General features: G+C 40.5%; 1 pseudogene across 1 annotated transcript; it reads right to left on the reverse strand.

Moving 5' to 3' along the window:
* Positions 1-2,831: 2,831 nt before the first annotated feature.
* LOC308437130 (heterogeneous nuclear ribonucleoprotein R-like) lies at positions 2,832-4,024 on the reverse strand (annotated as a pseudogene). Its single transcript has one exon. The product of its transcript is annotated as a heterogeneous nuclear ribonucleoprotein R-like (transcript).
* Positions 4,025-6,667: the final 2,643 nt, after the last annotated feature.

The following is a 6,667-nucleotide window of genomic DNA, read 5'->3' on the forward strand; positions in this document are numbered from 1 at the left end:
AAATGGCTTGGTGGTTAAGAGCATGGACTCCCGTTCAGTTTCTAGCACCATATCATGCAGTGTACAAGCATCTGTAACTGTAACTCCTTGAGTATCTGAAGACTCTAAGCTCTGTGATCCCTGGCACTCACATACGTATACACACAATTAAAATAACAAAAATTAAAAGTTAGAGGATTTTCATTAACACTTTGAGAGTTTGATGCAATGTGTTTTGATTATATTTACCCTCTCTTTTCAACATCTTCATAGATCCACTGCCCTTCTGTACCCAACCAACCTTACCTCCCTTCCTCATATTGATCCTTCAAGATCAATTTGTGCTATGGAAACATTCTGAATGTGTGATGTCCCATTGGACTGTGGTCAACCTATCAGGAATCACATTCTTAGAGAAGACTGTTTTTCTATCTCTCAGAAGCTAACAAGTTCCAATAGCTCCAAGGCTAGGGGTGAAATTGCACAGCCAACTCCCATGCTAGAATTCAGTCTGGCTTGAGATTCTATAGGTTTGGTGTGTGATGCTGCAACCACTGTGAGGTGGCATGTGCAGTGGTCCAAAAGAGAGGGTTTGTTGTTGTTGTTGTTGTTGTAATACATTGTCTTTGGCTTTTACACTTTTCCAACTATTCTTTTGCAATGACCCCTGATCTTTGGGGGGAGGTTTGGCAGACAAATTTCTTCTAGGGCTGACCATTCTGGTGGTTCTTATTCTCTGCAGTGCGGCCACTTGTGGACCTTTTGTGCTAATCACCGGTCACCGCAAATAGAAGCTTCTCGAATGATGAAAGTTATTTGATCTGTGGATATATATAATAAGTCATTAATTAAAAGTTAGTTTAATATGTCTGCTTAGCAGAAAAATAGTTCTATATTCTCCCCTAGGGCTTATGACCTGTCTAGCCACGAGTTCTGATCCCAATAATAGTGCCAGGCGTGTGTTTCATCTTGTGAGAGAGATTTAAATTCAACCAGAAAGTGGTTGGATACTTCCATAATGTTTATACCATTATTAACACCAGTCAGCATGTCTTGCCAAGTCAGTCATCATTGTAGCTTGCAGATTTCACAGCTGAGTATGGCTGATAATTACTTTTCTCCTCTAGTAGAGTACATAGTAGTTTCCAGTACTCTGAAAGTCGACAAGTAGGGATAAAACTTCCACATCAGTAGCAGGTTGATTCTTTTCATGTTGTATGACTTGTGTGGTATCTTCAGCACCTTCGGCAATAGTATTTTGCCATCAAGTTCTGAAGGAACATAAATAAATAATATCCCCTATAGATGCATTGATATACTAGAACATAGTTGATTTTTTTTTAAAAAGCAATGAGCTTAAAAATAAGTAAAGAGAAATTCTTCAAGCTGAGATAAGAACAAAATAATGATAATCAATAGAAACCAGAATATTAGAGAATAATGTAGCAATTCAAAACATGCACCACATACAAATTGGCAACCTAAGGTGGGGTAAAAGGAACATTAATCAATAATGGTTGAGAAATTTCCAAAATTAACAACAACACAAAAGCCACAGATTTATGTAGCTCAACAAACACAGAGCAGGGTGAAAATTGTGAAACTCAAAAACCAAGTTAAAAAGAAAGAATCTTAAAATTCTCCTGTTTCATGAAAATTAAGAAATCAAGATTATTATGAAAATTCTCTGATATCAGGGAGCTGTGGGAGAGCTAAGGTCCCTTCTCTGACCCTCTCCTCAGGACCACCCTCAGTAGGAGTACAGATGGCTCTTCACTGTGCTTGCACTTGTAAAACCACCATTTAGCTACTTCCAATCATTGCCGGGCCTTCTCTTCGCTGCTCTGCTGTGAGCAGTGCTCTATAACACCATAAAAATAATATTCCTCCCAGGTTTAATTTTCCCAAGTGTCCTGCATTTTCTCTTCACCATGTTGGCTACTTAAGCAATTAAAAATAATGAAGGCCATGTGGCTTCCTTGTAAAAACAAAGAAAGTCGAAAATGGCATAAGAAAATGGGCATAGTGTAAGAATGACGTCAAAGTAGAAGAGCGTGTATGTATAAAAATGTCATACTAAAACTAATTACTTCCTATGCTAGCTTAACAAGTGACTTCCTTAAGTTTAAAAAAAAAGAACATAATTCTCCAGAACAGAATTCTTATAGGTAAGTTAGGTTACAAAATAATTATATTTCTGATGTTTTCCTGTGTTTATACAGAAGTTGCCATACCTCTCCTATCTTTCAGAATAGCATGCACTGTTTCATTTACCTGGAATATTTTTCCAGTACTCAAGCTATATGATATGGCTCTGTGTGTGTGTGTGTGTGTGTGTGTGTGTGTGTGTGTGTGTGTGTGTGTGTGTGTGTTCACAAAATAACGCAGGAAGTAAAGCAAAGAGAACAAGGGAGTGTAACATGACAGGAAGGAAGGAAGTTAAGTACAAGTGTGTGTGTGTGTGTGTGTGTGTATGTGTGTGTGTGTATGTGTGTCTTTTTAATAGATTTTTGAGTTTTATTGAAGTCTTACATGAACAAAAAATTGGAAATACAATCACATCAAAGAACAGATTGTCACAGCTTTGACATTTAAGCCAAACAAATTTCAAAAAGGTGTGGTTATAACAATTTAAAAACACAGTTAACCTGCTTCTAGAAATGCAAAGCATACAGTCATAGGTTATTTTTAATACAAGAAAACTTAAGTCTGTTTGCTTTATTTTCTTAAAACTGCTAAGACAAAGCGCTGGCTTGTACTATTATTTACAGCATACTTCATACTCCTATGTAATCTAGTCTAAATCCAAAAAAACAGAACTGTCCAAACCAAAGGTTCTGCAAAATCATGATTTAACCGTTTGTTCTGAAACTAAGATGAAGCTTGGAATGATAAAAGCATTGTAACCCCAGAATAAGGGAACTCTGCAAGCCCAATACTATCCAAGAGCATTTAGTTACTCTCTCAAGTTTTCCAAATTCAGAACATGACTTTTCTAATATTTTTTTCTGTCACCGTAGTAGCCAGGTTTCTCACAAATAAAACTTTTACCTTTGCCATGACTTCTGGATCCGGTTCCTCCATGGGGTCAGCCCACTCAACTGTAACTACATTTCCCCACACTTTGACTTTTCCACTATCAGCCAGCCTCTGGCTGTGCTTCTTACTTGAGTTCTTCATATTCAAGGAAATAGAACCCGCGGGTCTTCTTTTTGTCATCGGGTTGATGATAGAGAATAACCTCCACCAAACCCTCTGTGACTTTACTGAACTCTTCCAGAATGTTCTCTTTAGCTTTTATTCTTTGGAATGGATCCAACAAAAAGTCTGTTGTTTGCCACAGAAATGCACTCTCCCAGGTGTTTGCCAGGGCGAATCTCGTAACTGCCACACAGCTTAACTGCGTCCTGCACTGCTTCCTTTCCACAGAAGGTGATAAACGCATAGCCTCTGTTCTGACCAGAGAGTGGATCCATCGTGAGGCATAGATCCCAGATAGGACCAGCCTTCTCAAAAAGGGGCACCAACTCATCCTCATACACGTTTCTTGGAATTTTACCCACGAAGACCTCTGTTCCAATTCCCGGCTGCACAGCTGAGTACACATTGTCTGGTGGAGGACCGCCATACTTTTTCTGTCCTGTGGTTACATCCAGAGTATAACCAGTTCTCTCAAGCGGGTCCTTGATGTGTGCTTCATCAGGCCCTTTCGAGGAATACTGATCCTTGCTGCCTTGTTTCTCTCTTTGCCTCTAGGTCTGCACAACTCTACATAAAAATGTACTTCTGTTCTGCACGTAGGATAAATCACCTTCCTTGACCTGCTGTAGTACAGACACAGCTCCTTCTTCATTAAATTCCCTGAGAGCATCAATTGCTCTTTCATCAAGATCGACATAAGCTACCAACCCTGTCTGAAATACTCCATCCAGTCTTTCTGCCTCTGTCGGTGTCTTGTAGAGTCCTGTGTGAGTTACACTGGGAGTATCCATAGGTTCTTCCTGTTCTTTTAACTGTACCGCACTGCATTCACCTGATGAGCCATTTTATTATGCAGGGCAGAACCGGGGTGGGGGTGGGGGGTGGTGGCAGCCGGGCCATGAGAATCAGTGCTTTGGAAAGAACTAGAAATGGTGCACACCCTTCCCCCAGGATGGACAGAGATTCGATCCTGGCAGCACGCCGTGTGTGTGTGTGTGTGTGTGTGTGTGTATGTGTGTGTGTGTGTGTGTGTGTGTGTGTGTGTGTGTGTTTGTGTGTGTCTTTAAATGACATGATAATCCTTTTGTATTATGTCTAAAAGAAGATAACAAAAAAAATCCAAAACCACTCAGACAACAAAAACAAAAACTAGTGCATAGGCACTCCTTTCAAACTGAAAACTTGGGCCTTTAGCATTGATGCTTCAGACTAGGGCTCAGTAATGGCAGAACAGATTAATCAGGCTGTCTAGTTCCTGATATTGGACTCAGGAAAAATCATCTTAGTAGTTTACTTTAGACTTCATTTCTTAGTTTCTTAGATTTTTTTTAAGGTTCCCAGTGGGGTGATGTCTTAAAGACTAATGTCATTCTGCTTTATTTTATTTTTTTAGACTGAACATCAAGAGAATTCCCAGTTCCCTTGTGACTCTGAAATTCTATAATTGGAAAACTCAATTGATCCCCCAAGATTTATACGTTAAATGCTTGGTCTCCAATCTACAGTGTATTTAGGAAGCAAAGGAGCATTTTTGATATGATATTTTGTGGAAGGAAGTTGGATCATTGGAGAGGGTTTCTAAAAAGGGCTGTGGTCCTTCTTTTATCTCTGCTTTTTGGCTGCCAAGAGATAGAAAGGTCTTCATACTGTCTGGTTTTATGTGTCATCTTGACACAAGCTGGAGTTATCACAGAGAAAGGAGCCTCTGTTGAAAAAATGCCTTCATGAGATCCAGCTGTGAGGCATTTTCTCAACTAGTGATCAAGGTGGGAAGGGCCCACTGTGGGTGGTGCCATCCCTGAGCAGGTGGTTCTAGGTTCTATAAGAAAGCAGGCTGAGCAAGTTAGGGAAAGCTAGCAAACAGGAAACATCTTTCTGTCGTCTCTGTGTCTGCTCCAGCCTCCTGACCTCTGTGAGTCCCAGTCCTTTGGTGATGAACAGACTTGCTTCTTGGTCTTGATGTTCAGGAATAGAAACCCTGCTAGCACAGTCCCTCCACCCCATCTTGGGTATTTTGCCACACCTATGAAAGACAGACTAATGCTAGGGAGTCAGTGATACTGATGGCCGTGTTATAAGTAAGTTTGCCTCCTGACTTGAAGCCAGTCTTGTTAGTCCCTGGTCTCTACACATTTTTTACAAATGGGCAATTTATTCAAAATAGCTTAACGACTAAATGACTGACTCATCAAAACATAAGCCAAGTGTAGCACAGATCTTACCCCACCTCTAAACACAAACATTTTTCAATACTTTCCAATGCAAATACTGCTAAGAAAAGTTGGGGAAACTTTTTTCTTCAAGCTGTTCCAACTTTTTTTGTTCATCTAGACTGTGTGTGTGTGTGTGTGTGTGTGTGTGTGTGTGTATGTGTGTGTGTGTGTTTTAACTGAATTTCCACCACAGTATGGATTTTTTGTAAGCTGTTACAGTGTAACTCATTCCACCCTTGAGGCTATCCCAATAAAGAGGACGCTTCTTTCTCATAAAAAAAAAAAAAAAGAAGATTCCACATAACTAAGATTTTCATGGTGTACCCAGTTGTACATGAAAAACCAAAACTGTGTTCTTAATTATCTGTGATTCTCTACGAGCAGAGAGTCTACTGTTATTCCTGCAGAAAAGTCTCCGTGTTCTTGCTAAAGAGAGCCAAGATATAAGATGAAAAGAAGGCAGCATCTATTGTATTTAAAATCCAGCATCAAAAGAGGTTGCCTTTTGAATCAGGACACAGTCCAGTTTGGCTGAGAGTCCCTTCAAGGCTGAAAGGGAGGGGCAGCAAAAACAGCAGCCTTTTAGAAGATGTCAGCAGCGCTGGGGCTGAGAGGTTGTACTCAACTGCTTGGCAGGCCACAACTATGCCTTAAGTTGATGCAGAATGAACAAAGAAAATGCCTGGTATTCAAGAGCTGAATCTCAACTGGGATTCAGGATTGCACTTTGGATTTTCAAGGGTAGTCCTCTCCTAAACACACACACATAAAGACAAGAAAGAGAATTGTAGTGTGTGTGTGTGTGTGGTGTGGTGTCTAATGTGGGTTGAATGTAGCAGGATCCTTTTCATTCTCATCTGGTTGCAGCCTCCTATCTCCTTAGATAAAAGAGGGAAGATAAATAATGAGAGAGAAAGAAAATACCATTTAGCAAGCAACCCCAGCCCTGCACACACACACACACACACACACACACACACACACATACACACACAGCGTTTGACAATTGTTGCATCAGAGGTAAGCTGACCTTCAAAGCACAGCCTCTGTAGACAACTCTGAGCCAAAAGAACAGTAACAGGTGTGGTACAGATTTTGCTCACTGTTACTCACCAACCAACCACCTTGTTTAGAACCTTCATGTGTGTAAGCCTCTACTGAGAGGTATTCCCAGAGGACTCAGCTCCAAGGGATAATCTAGATTCACGACACTCGGCAGCGGCTGCAGATGCTCATTTGACATGACATGGCTGGAGCTTTTGAATGTTGTTTGG

The sequence above is a fragment of the Micromys minutus genome (assembly GCF_963924665.1).
Source record: "Micromys minutus genome assembly, chromosome: 25".
Lineage (NCBI taxonomy): Eukaryota > Metazoa > Chordata > Mammalia > Rodentia > Muridae > Micromys > Micromys minutus.